Here is an 18,420-nt window from a genome sequence, read left to right as displayed (position 1 = left end):
GGATCCGAAATATCTGTTCTCAGATTCCACAGAAATAAGGCTAGCAAAGAGATCCACGAAATACACATGTAAATCTGTGAGTAGAAGTCACACATCACAGAGCAGTTTCTCAGAAAGCTTCTTTCCAGATTTCATCTGAGGGTATTTCCTTTTTCACCATAGCCCTCTATGGGCTTCCAAATATCACTTTGCCAATTCCACAAGAGCTGTCGTTGCGAAAGGCTTATTGAGGGTAAAGCTGTAACTCTGTGTAATGATTTCACAGAACACAAAGAAGTTTCTCAGAAAGTTTCTTTCTCTTTGTTATCGGAGGATATTTCCTTTGGCCCTATAGTCTTCAAAGGGATCCGAAATATCTGTTCTCAGATTCCACAGAAATAAGGCGAGCAAAGAGATGCACGAAATACCGATGTATCTCTGTGAGTGGAAGTCACACATCACAGAGCAGTTTCTCAGAAAGCTTCTTTCCAGATTTCATCTGAGGATATTTCCTTTTTCACCATAGCCCTCTATGGGGTTCCAAATTTCCCTTTGACAATTCCACAAGAACTGTCTTACCGAAAGGCTTCTTGAGGGGAAAGCTGAAACTCTGTGAGATGATTTCACAGAACACAAAGAAGTTTCTCACAAAGCTTCTTTCTCTTTTTTATCGGAGGATATTTCCTTTGGCCCTAAACTCTTCAAAGGGATCCGAAATATCTGTTCTCAGATTCCAAAGAAATAAGGCTAACAAAGAAATCCAGGATATACAGATGAAACTCTGTGAGTGAAATTCACACATCACAGAGCAGTTTCTCAGAAAGCTTCTTTCCAGATTTCATCGGAGGATATTTCCTTTTTCACCATAGCCCTCTATGGGTTTCCAAATATCACTTTGCCAATTCCACAAGAACTGTCTAAGCGAAAGGCTTCTTGAGGGGAAAGCTGTAATTCTGTGAGATGATTTCACAGAACACAAAGAAGTTTCTCAGAAAGCTTCTTTCTCTTTGTTATCGGAGGATATTTCCTTTGGCCCTATAGTCTTCAAAGGGATCCGAAATATCTATTCTCAGATTCCACAGAAATAAGGCTAGCAAAGAGAACCACGAAATACAGATGTAATTCTGTGAGTGGAAGTCACACATCACAGAGCAGTTTCTCAGAAAGCTTCTTTCCAGATTTCATCTGAGGATATTTCCTTTTTCACCATAGCCCTCTATGGGCTTCCAAATATCACTTTACCAATTCCACAAGAACTGTCTTAGCGAAAGGCTTCTTTAGGGGAAAGCTGTAACTCTGTGAGATGATTTCACAGAACACAAAGAAGTTTCTCAGAAAGCTTCTTTCTCTTTGTTATCGGAGGATATTTCCTTTGGCCCTATAGTCTTCAAAGGGATCCGAAATATGTGTTCTCAGATTCCACAGAAATAAGGCTAGCAAAGAGAACAACGAAATACAGATGTAACTCTGTGAGTGGAAGTCACACATCACAGAGCAGTTTCTCAGAAAGCTTCTTTCCAGATTTCATCTGAGGATATTTCCTTTTTCACCATAGCCCTCTATGGGCGTCCAAATATCACTTTACCAATTCCATAAGAACTGTCTTAGCGAAAGGCTTCTTGAGGGGAAAGCTGTAACTCTGTGAGATGATTTCACAGAACACAAAGAAGTTTCTCACAAAGCTTCTTTCTCTTTTTTATCGGAGGATATTTCCTTTGGCCCTATAGTCTTCAAAGGGATCCGAAATATCTGTTCTCAGATTCCACAGAAATAAGGCTAGAAAAGAGATCCACGAAATACAGATGTAACTCTGTGAGTGGAAGTCACACATCACAGAGCAGTTTCACAGAGCTTCTTTCCAGATTTCATCTGAGGATATTTCCTTTTTCACCATAGCCCTCTGTGGGCTTCCAAATATCACTTTGCCAATTCCACAAGAACTGTCTTAGCGAAAGGCTTCTTGAGGCGAAAGCTGTAACTCTGTGAGATGATTTCACAGAACACAAAGAAGTTTCTCAGAAAGCTTCTTTCACTTTGTTATCGGAGGATATTTCCTTTGGCCCTATAGTCTTCAAAGGGATCCGAAATATCTGTTCTCAGATTCCACAGAAATAAGGCTAGCAAAGAGAACCACGAAATACAGATGTAACGCTGTGAGTGGAAGTCACACATCACAGAGCAGTTTCTCAGAAAGCTTCTTTCCAGATTTCATCTGAGGATATTTCCTTTTTCACCATAGCCCTCTATGGGCTTCCAAATATCACTTTACCAATTCCATAAGAACTGTCTTAGCGAAAGGCTTCTTGACGGGAAAGCTGTAACTCTGTGAGATGATTTCACAGAACACAAAGAAGTTTCTCACAAAGCTTCTTTCTCTTTGTTATCGGAGGATATTTCCTTTGGCCGTATAGTCTTCAAAGGGATCCGAAACATCTGATCTCCGATTCCACAGAAATAAGGCTAGCAAAGAGATCCACGAAATACAGATGAAACTCTGTGAGTGGAAGTCACACATCACAGAGCAGTTTCACAGAGAGCTTCTTTCCAGATTTCATCTGAGGATATTTCCTTTTTCACCATAGCCCTCTGTGGGCTGCCAAATATCACTTTGCCAATTCCACAAGAACTGTCTTAGCGAAAGGCTTCTTGAGGGGAAAGCTGTAACTCTGTGAGATTATTTCACAGAACACAAAGAAGTTTCTCAGAAAGTTTCTTTCTGTTTGTCATCGGAGGATATTTCCTTTTGCCCTGTAGTCTTCAAAGGGATCCGAAATATCTGTTCTCATATTCCACAGAAATAAGGCTAGCAAAGAGATCCACGAAATACACATGTAAATCTGTGAGTGGAAGTCACACATCACAGAGCAGTTTCTCAGAAAGCTTCTTTCCGGATTTCATCTGAGGGTATTTCCTTTTTCACCATAGCCCTCTATGGGCTTCCAAATATCACTTTGCCAATTCCACAAGAGCTGTCGTTGCGAAAGGCTTCTTGAGGGTAAAGCTGTAACTCTGTGAGATGATTTCACAGAACACAAAGAAGTTTCTCAGAAAGTTTCTTTCTCTTTGTTATCGGAGGATATTTCCTTTGGCCCTATAGTCTTCAAAGGGATCCGAAATATCTGTTCTCAGATTCCACAGAAATAAGGCGAGCAAAGAGATGCACGAAATACCGATGTATCTCTGTGAGTGGAAGTCACACATCACAGAGCAGTTTCTCAGAAAGCTTCTTTCCAGATTTCATCTGAGGATATATCCTTTTTCACCATAGCCCTCTATGGGGTTCCAAATATCCCTTTGACAATTCCACAAGAACTGTCTTACCGAAAGGCTTCTTGAGGGGAAAGCTGAAACTCTGTGAGATGATTTCACAGAACACAAAGAAGTTTCTCACAAAGCTTCTTTCTCTTTGTTATCGGAGGATATTTCCTTTGGCCCTAAACTCTTCAAAGGGATCCGAAATATCTGTTCTCAGATTCCACAAAATAAGGCAAACAAAGAAATCCAGGATATACAGATGAAACTCTGTGAGTGGAATTCACACATCACAGAGCAGTTTCTCAGAAAGCTTCTTTCCAGATTTCATCTGAGGATATTTCCTTTTTCACCATAGCCCTCTAAGGGTTTCCAAATATCACTTTGCCAATTCCACAAGAACTGTCTTAGCGAAAGGCTTCTTGAGGGGAAAGCTGTAACTCTGTGAGATGATTTCGCAGAACACAAAGAAGTTTCTCAGAAAGCTTCTTTCTCTTTGTTACCGGAGGATACTTCCTTTGGCCCTATAGTCTTCAAATGGATCCGACATATCTGTTCTCAGATTCCACAGAAATAAGGCTAACAAAGAGATCCATGAAATACAGATGTAACTCTGTGAGTGGAAGTCACACATCACAGAGCAGTTTCTCAGAAAGCTTCTTTCCAGATTTCATCTGAGGATATTTCCTTTTACACCATTGCCGTCTATGGGTTTCCAAATATCCCTTTGCCAATTCCAAAAGAACTGTCTTAGCGAAAGGCATCTTGAGGGGAAAGCTGTAACTCTGTGAGATGATTTCACAGAACACAAAGAATTTTCTCAGAAAGCTTCTTTCTCTTTGTTATCGGAGGATATTTCCTTTGGCCCTATATTCTTCAAAGGGATCCGAAATATGTGTTCTCAGATTCCACAGAAATAAGGCTAGCAAAGAGATCCACGAAACACAGATGTAACTCTGTGAGGTGAATTAACAGAACACTAAGCAATTTCTCAGAAAGCTTCTTTCCAGATTTCATCGGAGGATATTTCCTTTTTCACCATAGCCCTCTATGGGCTTCCAAATATCACTTTGCAATTCCACAAGAACTGTCTTAGCGAAAGGCTTCTTGAGGGGAAAGCTGTAACTCTGTGAGATGATTTCACAGAACACAAAGAAGTTTCTCAGAAAGTTTCTTTCTCTTTGTTATCGGAGGATATTTCCTTTGGCCCTGCAGTCTTCAAAGGGATCTGAAATATCTGTTCTCAGATTCCACAGAAATAAGGCGAGCAAAGAGATCCACGAAATACAGATGTAACTCTGTGAGTGGAAATCTCACATCACAGAGCAGTCTCTCAGAAAGCGTCTTTCCAGATTTCATCTGAGGATATTTCCATTTTCACCGTAGCCCTCTATGGGCTTCCAAATATCACTTTGACAATTCCACCAGAACTGTCTTAGCGAAAGGCTTCTTGAGGGGAAAGCTGTAACTCTGTGAGATGATTTCACAGAACACAAAGAAGTTTCTCACAAACCTTCTTTCTCTTTGTTATCAGAATATATTTCCTTTGGCCCTATAGTCTTCAAAGGGATCCGAAATATATGTTCTCAGATTCCACAGAAATAAGGCTAACAAAGATATCCAGGAAATACAGTTGAAACCCTGTGAGTGGAATTCACACATCACAGAGCAGTTTCTCAGAAAGCTTCTTTCCAGATTTCATCTGAGGATATTTCCTTCTTCACCATAGCATTCTATGGGTTTCCAAATATCCCTTTGCCAATTCCACAAGAACTGTCTTAGAGACAGGCTTCTTGAGGGGAAAGCTGTAACTCTGTGAGATGATTTCACAGAACACAAAGAAGTTTCTCAGAAAGCTTCTTTCTCTTTGTTATCGGAGGATATTTCCTTTGGCCCTATAGTCTTCAAAGGGATCCGAAATATCTGTTCTCAGATTCCACAGAAATAAGGCTAGCAAAGAGATCCACGAAATACAGATGTAACTCTGTGAGTGGAAGTCACACATCACAGAGCAGTTTCTCAGAAAGCTTCTTTCCAGATTTCATAGGAGGATATTTCCTTTTTCACCATAGCCCTCTATGGGCTTCCAAATATCACTTTGCCAATTCCACAAGAACTGTCTTAGCGAAAGGCTTCTTGAGGGGAAAGCTGTAACTCTGTGATATGATTTCACAGAACACAAAGAATTTTCTCAGAAAGCTTCTTTCTCTTTGTTACCGGAGGATACTTCCTTTGGCCCTATAGTCTTCAAAGGGATCCGACATATCTGTTCTCAGATTCCACAGAAATAAGGCTAACAAAGAGATCCATGAAACACAGATGTAACTCTGTGAGTGGAAGTCACACATCACAGAGCAGTTTCTCAGAAAGCTTCTTTCCAGATTTCATCTGAGGATATTTCCTTTTACACCATTGCCGTCTATGGGTTTACAAATATCCCTTTGCCAATTCCAAAAGAACTGTCTTAGCGAAAGGCTTCTTGAGGGGAAAGCTGTAACTCTGTGAGATGATTTCACAGAACACAAAGAATTTTCTCAGAAAGCTTCTTTCTCTTTGTTATCGGAGGATATTTCCTTTGGCCCTATAGTCTTCAAAGGGATCCGAAATATCTGTTCTCAGATTCCACAGAAATAAGGCTAGCAAAGAGATCCACGAAATACACATGTAAATCTGTGAGTGGAAGTCACACATCACAGAGCAGTTTCTCAGAAAGCTTCTTTCCAGATTTCATCTGAGGATATTTCCTTTTTCACCATAGCCCTCTATGGGCTTCCAAATATCACTTTGCCAATTCCACAAGATCTGTCGTTGCGAAAGGCTTCTTGAGGGTAAAGCTTAACTCTGTGAGATGATTTCACAGAACACAAAGAAGTTTCTCAGAAAGTTTCTTTCTCTTTGTTATCGGACGATATTTCCTTTGGCCCTATAGTCTTCAAAGGGATCCGAAATATCTGTTCTCAGATTCCACAGAAATAAGGCGAGCAACGAGATGCACGAAATACCGATGTATCTCTGTGAGTGGAAGTCACACATCACAGAGCAGTTTCTCAGAAAGCTTCTTTCCAGATTTCATCTGAGGATGTTTCCTTTTTCACCATAGCCCTCTGTGGGCTGCCAAATATCACTTTGCCAATTCCACAAGAACTGTCTTAGCGAAAGGCTTCTTGAGGGGAAAGCTGTAATTCTGTGAGATGATTTCACAGAACACAAAGAAGTTTCTCAGAAAGCTTCTTTCTCTTTGTTATCGGAGGATATTTCCTTTGGCCCTATAGTCTTCAAAGGGATCCGAAATATCTGTTCTCAGATTCCACAGAAATAAGGCTAGCAAAGAGAACCACGAAATACAGATGTAATTCTGTGAGTGGAAGTCACACATCACAGAGCAGTTTCTCAGAAAGCTTCTTTCCAGATTTCATCTGAGGATATTTCCTTTTTCCCCATAGCCCTCTATGGGCTTCCAAATATCACTTTACCAATTCCATAAGAACTGTCTTAGTGAAAGGCTTCTTGAGGGGAAAGCTGTAACTCTGTGAGATGATTTCACAGAACACAAAGAAGTTTCTCAGAAAGCTTCTTTCTCTTTGTTATCGGAGGATATTTCCTTTGGCCCTATAGTCTTCAAAGGGATCCGAAATATCTGTTCTCAGATTTCACAGAAATAAGGCTAGCAAAGAGATCCACGAAATACAGATGTAACTCTGTGAGTGGAAGTCACACATCACAGAGCAGTTTCTCAGAAAGCTTCTTTCCATATTTCATCTGAGGATATTTCCTTTTTTACCACAGCCCTCTATGGGCTTCCAAATATCACTTTTCCAATTCCACAAGAACTGTCTTAGCGAAAGGCTTCTTGAGGGGAAAGCTGTAACTCTGTGAGATGATTTCACAGAACACAAAGAAGTTTCTCAGAAAGCTTCTTTCTCTTTGTTATCGGAGGATATTTCCTTTGGTCCTATAGTCTTCAAAGGGATCCGAAATATCTGTTCTCAGATTTCACAGAAATAAGGCTAGCAATGAGAACCACGAAATACAGATGTAACTCTGTGAGTGGAAATCACACATCACAGAGCAGTTTCTCAGAAAGCTTCTTTCCAGATTTCATCTGAGGATATTTCCTTTTTCACCACAGCCCTCTATGGGCTTCCAAATATCCCTTTGCCAATTCCACAAGAACTGTCTTAGCGAAAGGCTTCTTGAGGGGAAACCTGTAACTCTGTGAGATGATTTCACAGAACACAAAGAAGTTTCTCAGAAAGCTTCTTTCTCTTTGTTATCGGAGGATATTTCCTTTGGCCCTATAGTCTTCATAGGGATCCGAAATATCTGTTCTCAGATTCCACAGAAAAAGGACTAGCAAAGAGATCCACGAAATACAGATGTAACTCTGTGAGTGGAAGTCACACATCACAGAGCAGTTTCACAGAGAGCTTCTTTCCAGATTTCATCTGAGGATATTTCCTTTTTCACCATAGCCCTCTGTGGGCTTCCAAATATCACTTTGCCAATTCCACAAGAACTGTCTTAGCGAAAGGCTTCTTGAGGGGAAAGCTGTAACTCTGTGAGATTATTTCACAGAACACAAAGAAGTTTCTCAGAAAGCTTCTTTCTCTTTGTTATCGGAGGATATTTCCTTTGGCCCTATAGTATTCAAAGAGATCCGAAATTTCTCTTCCCAGATTCCACAGAAATAAGGCTAGCAAAGAGATCCACGAAATACAGATGAAACTCTGTGAGTGGAAGTCACACATCACAGAGCAGTTTCTCAGAAAGCTTCTTTCCAGATTTCATCTGAGGGTATTTCCTTTTTCACCACAGCCCTCTATGGGCTTCCAAATATCACTTTGCCAATTCCACAAGAACTTTCTTAGCGATAGGCTTCTTGAGGGGAAAGCTGTAAGTCTGTGAGATGATTTCACAGAACACAAAGAAGTTTCTCAGAAAACTTCTTTCTCTTTGTGATCGGAGGATATTTTCTTTGGCCCTAGGTCTTCAAAGGGATCCGAAATCTCTGATCTCAGATTCCACAGAAATAAGACTAGCAAAGAGATCTACGAAATACAGATGTAACTCTATGAGTGGAAGTCACACATCACAGAGCAGTTTCTCAGAAAGCTTCTTTCCAGATTTCCTCTGAGGATATTTCCTTTTTCACCATAGCCCTCTATGGGCTTCCAAATATCACTTTGCCAATTCCACAAGAACTGTCTTAGCGAAAGGCTTCTTGAGGGGAAAGCTGTAACTCTGTGAGATGATTTCACAGAACACAAAGAAGTTTCTCAGAAAGCTTATTTCTCTTTGTTATCAGAGGATATTTCCTTTGGACCCATAGTCTTCAAAAGGATCCGAAATATCTGTTCTCAGATTCCATAGAAATAAGGCTAGCAAAGAGATCCACGAAATACAGATGTAACTCTGTGAGTGGAAGGGACACATCACAGAGCAGTTTCTCAGAAAGCTTCTTTCCAGATTTCATCTGAGGATATTTCCTTTTTCTCCATAGCCCTCTATGGGCTTCCCAATATCACTTTGCCAATTCCACAAGAACTGTCTTAGCGAAAGGCTTCTTGAGGGGAAAGCTGTAACTCTGTGAGATGATTTCACAGAACACAAAGAAGTTTCTCAGAAAGCTTCTTTCTCTTTGTTATCGGAGGATATTTCCTTTGACCCTATATTCTTCAAAGGGATCCGAAATATCTGTTCTCAGATTCCACAGAAATAAGGCTAGCATAAAGATCCACGAAATACAGATGTAACTCTGTGAGGTGAATTAACAGAACACTAAGTAGTTTCTCAGAAAGCTTCTTTCCAGATTTCATCGGAGGATATTTCCTTTTTCACCATAGCCCTCTATGGGCTTACAAATATCACTTTGCCAATTCCGCAAGAACTGTCTTAGCGAAAGGCTTCTTGAGGGGAAAGCTGTAACTCTGTGAGATGATTTCACAGAACACAAAGAAGTTTCTCAGAAAGCTTCTTTCTCTTTGTTATCGGAGGATATTTCCTTTGGCCCTACAGTTTTCAAAGGGATCCGAAATATCTCTTCTCAGATTCCACAGAAATAAGGCTAGCAAAGAGATCCACGAAATACAGATGTAACTCTGTGAGTGGAAGTCACACATCACAGAGCAGTTTCTCAGAAAGCTTCTTTCCAGATTTCATCTGAGGATATTTCCTTTTTCACCATAGCCCTCTATGGGTTTCCAAATATCCCTTTGCCAATTCCACAAGAACTGTCTTAGCGAAAGGCTTCTTGAGGGGAAAGCTGTAACTCTGTGAGATGATTTCACAGAACACAAAGAATTTTCTCAGAAAGCTTCTTTCTCTTTGATATCGGAGGATACTTCCTTTGGCCCTATAGTCTTCAAAGGGATCCGAAACATCTGTTCTCAGATTCCACAGAAATAAGGCTAACAAAGATATCCAGGAAATACAGTTGAAACTCTGTGAGTAGAATTCACACATCACAGAGCAGTTTCTCAGAAAGCTTCTCTCCAGATTTCATCTGAGGATATTTCCTTCTTCACCATAGCATTCTACGGGTTTCCAAATATCCCTTTGCCAATTCCACAAGAACTGTCTTAGCGAAAGGTTTCTTGAGGGGAAAGCTGTAACTCTGTGAGATGATTTCACAGAACACAAAGAAGTTTCTCAGAAAGCTTCTTTCTCTTTGTTATCAGAGGATGATTCCTTTGGCCCTATAGTCTAAAAAGTGATCCGAAATATCTGTTCTGAGATTCCACAGAAATAAGGCTAGCAAAGAGATCCACGAAATACAGATGTAACTCTGTGAGTGGAAGTCAAACATCACAGAGCAGTTTCTCAGAAAGCTTCTTTCCAGATTTCATCTGAGGATATTTCCTTTTTCACCATAGCCCTCTATGCGCTTCCAAATATCACTTTGCCAATTCCACAAGAAATGTCTTAGCGAAAGGCTTCTTGAAGGGAAAGCTGTAACTCTGTGAGGTGATTTCACAGAACACAAAGAAGTTTCTCAGAAATCTTCTTTCTCTTTGTTATCGGAGTTAATTTGCTTTTGCCCTATAGTCTTCTAAGGGATCCGAAATATCTGTTCTCAGATTCCACAGAAATAAGGCTAACAAAGAGATCCACTAAATACAGATGTAACTCTGTGAGTGGAAGTCACACATCACAGAGCAGTTTCTCAGAAAGCTTCTTTCCAGATTTCATCGGAGGATATTTCCTTTTCACCATAGCCCTCTATGGGCTTCCAAATATCACTTTGCCAATTCCACAAGAACTGTCTTAGCGAAAGGCTTCTTGAGGGGAAAGCTGTAACTCTGTGAGATTATTTCACAGAACACAAAGAAGTTTCTCAGAAAGTTTCTTTCTCTTTGTCATCGGAGGATACTTCCCTTGGCCCTATAGTCTTCAAAGGGATCCGAAATATCTGTTCTCAGATTCCACAGAAATAAGGCGAGCAAAGAGATGCACGAAATACCGATGTATCTCTGTGAGTGGAAGTCACACATCACAGAGCAGTTTCTCAGAAAGCTTCTTTCCAGATTTCATCTGAGGATATTTCCTTTTTCACCATAGCCCTCTATGGGGTTCCAAATTTCCCTTTGACAATTCCACAAGAACTGTCTTACCGAAAGGCTTCTTGAGGGGAAAGCTGAAACTCTGTGAGATGATTTCACAGAACACAAAGAAGTTTCTCACAAAGCTTCTTTCTCTTTTTTATCGGAGGATATTTCCTTTGGCCCTAAACTCTTCAAAGGGATCCGAAATATCTGTTCTCAGATTCCAAAGAAATAAGGCTAACAAAGTAATCCAGGATATACAGATGAAACTCTGTGAGTGGAATTCACACATCACAGAGCAGTTTCTCAGAAAGCTTCTTTCCAGATTTCATCGGAGGATATTTCCTTTTTCACCATAGCCCTCTATGGGTTTCCAAATATCACTTTGCCAATTCCACAAGAACTGTCTTAGCGAAAGGCTTCTTGAGGGGAAAGCTGTAATTCTGTGAGATGATTTCACAGAACACAAAGAAGTTTCTCAGAAAGCTTCTTTCTCTTTGTTATCGGAGGATATTTCCTTTGGCCCTATAGTCTTCAAAGGGATCCGAAATATCTGTTCTCAGATTCCACAGAAATAAGGCTAGCAAAGAGAACCACGAAATACAGATGTAATTCTGTGAGTGGAAGTCACACATCACAGAGCAGTTTCTCAGAAAGCTTCTTTCCAGATTTCATCTGAGGATATTTCCTTTTTCACCATTGCCCTCTATGGGCTTCCAAATATCACTTTACCAATTCCATAAGAACTGTCTTAGTGAAAGGCTTCTTGAGGGGAAAGCTGTAACTCTGTGAGATGATTTCACAGAACACAAAGAAGTTTCTCAGAAAGCTTCTTTCTCTTTGTTATCGGAGGATATTTCCTTTGGCCCTATAGTCTTCAAAGGGATCCGAAATATCTGTTCTCAGATTTCACAGAAATAAGGCTAGCAAAGAGATCCACGAAATACAGATGTAACTCTGTGAGTGGAAGTCACACATCACAGAGCAGTTTCTCAGAAAGCTTCTTTCCATATTTCATCTGAGGATATTTCCTTTTTTACCACAGCCCTCTATGGGCTTCCAAATATCACTTTTCCAATTCCACAAGAACTGTCTTAGCGAAAGGCTTCTTGAGGGGAAAGCTGTAACTCTGTGAGATGATTTCACAGAACACAAAGAAGTTTCTCAGAAAGCTTCTTTCTCTTTGTTATCGGAGGATATTTCCTTTGGTCCTATAGTCTTCAAAGGGATCCGAAATATCTGTTCTCAGATTTCACAGAAATAAGGCTAGCAATGAGAACCACGAAATACAGATGTAACTCTGTGAGTGGAAATCACACATCACAGAGCATTTTCTCAGAAAGCTTCTTTCCAGATTTCATCTGAGGATATTTCCTTTTTCACCACAGCCCTCTATGGGCTTCCAAATATCACTTTGCCAATTCCACAAGAACTGTCTTAGCGAAAGGCTTCTTGAGGGGAAAGCTGTAACTCTGTGAGATGATTTCACAGAACACAAAGAAGTTTCTCAGAAAGCTTCTTTCTCTTTGTTATCGGAGGATATTTCCTTTGGCCCTATAGTCTTCATAGGGATCCGAAATATCTGTTCTCAGATTCCACAGAAAAAGGACTAGCAAAGAGATCCACGAAATACAGATGTAACTCTGTGAGTGGAAGTCACACATCACAGAGCAGTTTCACAGAGAGCTTCCTTCCAGATTTCATCTGAGGATATTTCCTTTTTCACCATAGCCCTCTGTGGGCTTCCAAATATCACTTTGCCAATTCCACAAGAACTGTCTTAGCGAAAGGCTTCTTGAGGGGAAAGCTGTAACTCTGTGAGATTATTTCACAGAACACAAAGAAGTTTCTCAGAAAGTTTCTTTCTCTTTGTCATCGGAGGATACTTCCCTTGGCCCTATAGTCTTCAAAGGGATCCGAAATATCTGTTCTCAGATTCCACAGAAATAAGGGTAGCAAAGAGATCCACGAAATACAGATGTAACTCTGTGAGTGGAAGTCACACATCACAGAGCAGTTTCTCAGAAAGCTTCTTTCCAGATTTCAACTGAGGATATTTCCTTTTTCACCATAGCCCTCTATGGGCTTCCAAATATCACTTTGCCTATTCCAAAAGAACTGTCTTAGCGAAAGGCTTCTTGAGGAGAAAGCTGTAACTCTGTGAGATGATTTCACGGAACACGAAGAAGTTTCTCAGAAAACTTCTTTCTCTTTGTTATCGGGGGATATTTCCTTTGGCCCTATAGTCTTCAAAGGGATCCGAAATATCTGTTCTCAGATTCCACAGAAATAAGGCTAGCAAAGAGATCCACGAGATACAGAAATAACTCTGTGAGTGGAAGTCACACATCACAGAGCAGTTTCTCAGAAAGCTTCTTTCCAGATTTCATCTGAGGGTATTTCCTTTTTCACCATAGCCCTCTATGGGCTTCCAAATATCACTTTGCTAATTCCACAAGAGCTGTCGTTGCGAAAGGCTTCTAGAGGGGAAATCTGTAACTCTGTGAGATGATTTCACAGAACACAAAGAAGTTTCTCAGAAAGTTTCTTTCTCTTTGTTATCGGAGGATATTTCCTTTGGCCCTATAGTCTTCAAAGGGATCCGAAATATCTGTTCTCAGATTCCACAGAAATAAGGCGAGCAAAGAGATGCACGAAATACCGATGTATCTCTGTGAGTGGAAGTCACACATCACAGAGCAGTTTCTCAGAAAGCTTCTTTCCAGATTTCATCTCAGGATATTTCCTTTTTCACCGTAGCCCTCTATGGGCTTCCAAATATCCCTTTGACAATTACACAAGAACTGTCTTACCGAAAGGCTTCTTCAGGGGAAAGCTGTAACTCTGTGAGATGATTTCACAGAACACAAAGAAGTTTCTCACAAAGCTTCTTTCTCTTTGTTATCGGAGGATATTTCCTTTGCCCCTAAACTCTTCAAAGCGATCCGAAATATCTCTTCTCAGATTCCACAGAAATAAGGCTAGCAAAGAGATCCACGAAATACAGATGTAACTCTGTGAGTGGAAGTCACACATCACAGAGCAGTTTCTCAGAAAGCTTCTTTATAGATTTCATCTGAGGATATTTCCTTTTTCACCATTGCCCTCTATGGGTTTCCAAATATCACTTTGCCAATTCCACAAGAACTGTCTTAGCGAAAGGCTTCCTGAGGGGAAATATGTAACTCTGTGACATGATTTCACAGAACACAAAGAAGTTTCTCAGAAAGCTTCTTTCTCTTTGTTATCGGAGGATATTTCCTTTGGCCCTATAGTATTCAAAGAGATCCGAAATTTCTCTTCCCAGATTCCACAGAAATAAGGCTAGCAAAGAGATCCACGAAATACAGATGTAACTCTGTGAGTGGAAGTCACACATCACAGAGCAGTTTCTCAGAAAGCTTCTTTCCAGATTTCATCTGAGGGTATTTCCTTTTTCACCACAGCCCTCTATGGGCTTCCAAATATCACTTTGCCAATTCCACAAGAACTTTCTTAGCGATAGGCTTCTTGAGGGGAAAGCTGTAAGTCTGTGAGATGATTTCACAGAACACAAAGAAGTTTCTCAGAAAACTTCTTTCTCTTTGTGATCGGAGGATATTTTCTTTGGCCCTAGGTCTTCAAAGGGATCCGAAATCTCTGATCTCAGATTCCACAGAAATAAGACTAGCAAAGAGATCTACGAAATACAGATGTAACTCTATGAGTGGAAGTCACACATCACAGAGCAGTTTCTCAGAAAGCTTCTTTCCAGATTTCCTCTGAGGATATTTCCTTTTTCACCATAGCCCTCTATGGGCTTCCAAATATCACTTTGCCAATTCCACAAGAACTGTCTTAGCGAAAGGCTTCTTGAGGGGAAAGCTGTAACTCTGTGAGATGATTTCACAGAACACAAAGAAGTTTCTCAGAAAGCTTCTTTCTCTTTGTTATCAGAGGATATTTCCTTTGGACCCATAGTCTTCAAAAGGATCCGAAATATCTGTTCTCAGATTCCATAGAAATAAGGCTAGCAAAGAGATCCACGAAATACAGATGTAACTCTGTGAGTGGAAGGGACACATCACAGAGCAGTTTCTCAGAAAGCTTCTTTCCAGATTTCATCTGAGGATATTTCCTTTTTCTCCATAGCCCTCTATGGGCTTCCCAATATCACTTTGCCAATTCCACAAGAACTGTCTTAGCGAAAGGCTTCTTGAGGGGAAAGCTGTAACTCTGTGAGATGATTTCACAGAACACAAAGAAGTTTCTCAGAAAGCTTCTTTCTCTTTGTTATCGGAGGATATTTCCTTTGACCCTATATTCTTCAAAGGGATCCGAAATATCTGTTCTCAGATTCCACAGAAATAAGGCTAGCATAAAGATCCACGAAATACAGATGTAACTCTGTGAGGTGAATTAACAGAACACTAAGCAGTTTCTCAGAAAGCTTCTTTCCAGATTTCATCGGAGGATATTTCCTTTTTCACCATAGCCCTCTATGGGCTTACAAATATCACTTTGCGAATTCCGCAAGAACTGTCTTAGCGAAAGGCTTCTTGAGGGGAAAGCTGTAACTCTGTGACATGATTTCACAGAACACAAAGAAGTTTCTCAGAAAGCTTCTTTCTCTTTGTTATCGGAGGATATTTCCTTTGGCCCTACAGTTTTCAAAGGGATCCGAAATATCTCTTCTCAGATTCCACAGAAATAAGGCTAGCAAAGAGATCCACGAAATACAGATGTAACTCTGTGAGTGGAAGTCACACATCACAGAGCAGTTTCTCAGAAAGCTTCTTTCCAGATTTCATCTGAGGATATTTCCTTTTTCACCATAGCCCTCTATGGGTTTCCAAATATCCCTTTGCCAATTCCACAAGAACTGTCTTAGCGAAAGGCTTCTTGAGGGGAAAGCTGTAACTCTGTGAGATGATTTCACAGAACACAAAGAAATTTCTCAGAAAGCTTCTTTCTCTTTGATATCGGAGGATACTTCCTTTGGCCCTATAGTCTTCAAAGGGATCCGAAATATCTTCTCTCAAATTCCACAGAAATAAGGCTAACAAAGAAATCCAGGAAATACAGATGAAACTCTGTGAGTGGAATTCACACATCACAGAGCAGTTTCTCAGAAAGCTTCTTTACAGATTTCATCTGAGGATATTTCCTTTTTCACCATAGCCCTATATGGGCTTCCAAATATCACTTTGCCAATTCCACAAGAACTGTCTTAGCGAAAGGCTTCTTGAGGGGAAAGCTGTAACACTGTGAGGTGATTTCACAGAACACAAAGAAGTTTCTCAGAAAGCTTCTTTCTCTTTGTTATCGGAGGATATTTCCTTTGGCCCTATAGTCTTCAAAGGGATCCGAAATATCTGTTCTCAGATTCCACAGAAATAAGACTAGCAAAGAGATACACGAAATGCAGATGTAACACTGTGACGTGAATTAACAGAACACTAAGCAGTTTCTCAGAAAGCTTCTTTCCAGATTTCATCTGAGGATATTTCCTTTTTCACCATAGCGCTCTATGGGCTTCCAAGTATCACTTTGACAATTCCACAATAACTGTCTTAGCGAAAGTCTTCTTGAGGGGAAAGCAGTAACTCTGTGAGATGATTTCACAGAACACAAAGAAGTTTCTCAGAAATCGTCTTTTTCTTTGTTACCGGAGGATACTTCCTTTGCCCTATAGTCTTCAAAGGGATCCGACATATCTGTTGTCAGATTCCACAGAAATAAGGCTAGAAAAGAGATCCACGAAATACAGATGTAACTCTGTGAGTGGAAATCACACATCACAGAGCAGTCTCTCAGAAAGCTTCTTTCCAGATTTCATCTGAGGATATTTCCATTTTCTCCGTAGCCCTCTATGGGCTTCCAAATACCACTTTGACAATTCCACAAGAACTGTCTTAGCGAACGGCTTCTTGAAGGGAAAACTGTAACTCTGTGAGAGGATTTCACAGAACACAAAGAAGTTTCTCACAAAGCTTCTTTCTCTTTGTTATCAGAATATATTTCCTTTGGCCCTATAGTCTTCAAAGGGATCCGAAACATCTGTTCTCAGATTCCACAGAAATAAGGCTAACAAAGATATCCAGGAAATACAGTTGAAACTCTGTGAGTAGAATTCACACATCACAGAGCAGTTTCTCAGAAAGCTTCTCTCCAGATTTCATCTGAGGATATTTCCTTCTTCACCATAGCATTCTACGGGTTTCCAAATATCCCTTTGCCAATTCCACAAGAACTGTCTTAGCAAAAGGTTTCTTGAGGGGAAAGCTGTAACTCTGTGAGATGATTTCACAGAACACAAAGAAGTTTCTCAGAAAGCTTCTTTCTCTTTGTTATCGGAGGATGATTCCTTTGGCCCTATAGTCTAAAAAGTGATCCGAAATATCTGTTCTGAGATTCCACAGAAATAAGGCTAGCAAAGAGATCCACGAAATACAGATGTAACTCTGTGAGTGGAAGTCAAACATCACAGAGCAGTTTCTCAGAAAGCTTCTTTCCAGATTTCATCTGAGGATATTTCCTTTTTCACCATAGCCCTCTATGCGCTTCCAAATATCACTTTGCCAATTCCACAAGAAATGTCTTAGCGAAAGGCTTCTTGAAGGGAAAGCTGTAACTCTGTGAGGTGATTTCACAGAACACAAAGAAGTTTCTCAGAAATCTTCTTTCTCTTTTTTATCGGAGTTAATTTGCTTTTGCCCTATAGTCTTCTAAGGGATCCGAAATATCTGTTCTCAGTTTCCACAGAAATAAGGCTAACAAAGAGATCCACTAAATACAGATGTAACTCTGTGAGTGGAAGTCACACATCACAGAGCAGTTTCTCAGAAAGCTTCTTTCCAGATTTCATCGGAGGATATTTCCTTTTCACCATAGCCCTCTATGGGCTTCCAAATATCACTTTGCCAATTCCACAAGAACTGTCTTAGCGAAAGGCTTCTTGAGGGGAAAGCTGTAACTCTGTGAGATTATTTCACAGAACACAAAGAAGTTTCTCAGAAAGTTTCTTTCTCTTTGTCATCGGAGGATACTTCCCTTGGCCCTATAGTCTTCAAAGGGATCCGAAATATCTTTTCTCAGATTCCACAGAAATAAGGCTAGCAAAGAGATCCACGAATTACAGATGTAACTCTGTGAGTGGAAGTCACACATCACAGAGAAGTTTCCCAGAAAGCTTCTTTCCAGATTTCAACTGAGGATATTTCCTTTTTCACCATAGCCCTCTATGGGCTTCCAAATATAACTTTGCCTATTCCAAAAGAACTGTCTTAGCGAAAGGCTTCTTGAGGAGAAAGCTGTAACTCTGTGAGATGATTTCACGGAACACAAAGAAGTTTCTCAGAAAGCTTCTTTCTCTTTGTTATCGGAGGATATTTCCTTTCGCCCTATAGTCTTCAAAGGAATCCGAAATATCTCTTCTCAGAATCCACAGAAATAAAGCTAGCAAAGAGATCCACGAAATACAGATGTAACTTTGTGAGTGGAAGTCACACATCACAGAGCAGTTTCTCAGAAAGCTTCTTTCCAGATTTCATCTGAGGGTATTTCCTTTTTCACCATAGCCCTCTAGGGGCTTCCAAATATCACTTTGACAATTCCACAAGAGCTGTCGTAGAGAAAGGCTTCTTGAGGGTAAAGCTGTAACTCTGTG

The sequence above is a fragment of the Macaca nemestrina genome, chromosome 16 (assembly GCF_043159975.1).
Source record: "Macaca nemestrina isolate mMacNem1 chromosome 16, mMacNem.hap1, whole genome shotgun sequence".
NCBI lineage: Eukaryota > Metazoa > Chordata > Mammalia > Primates > Cercopithecidae > Macaca > Macaca nemestrina.
Note: the sequence above shows the minus strand (reverse complement) of the source record.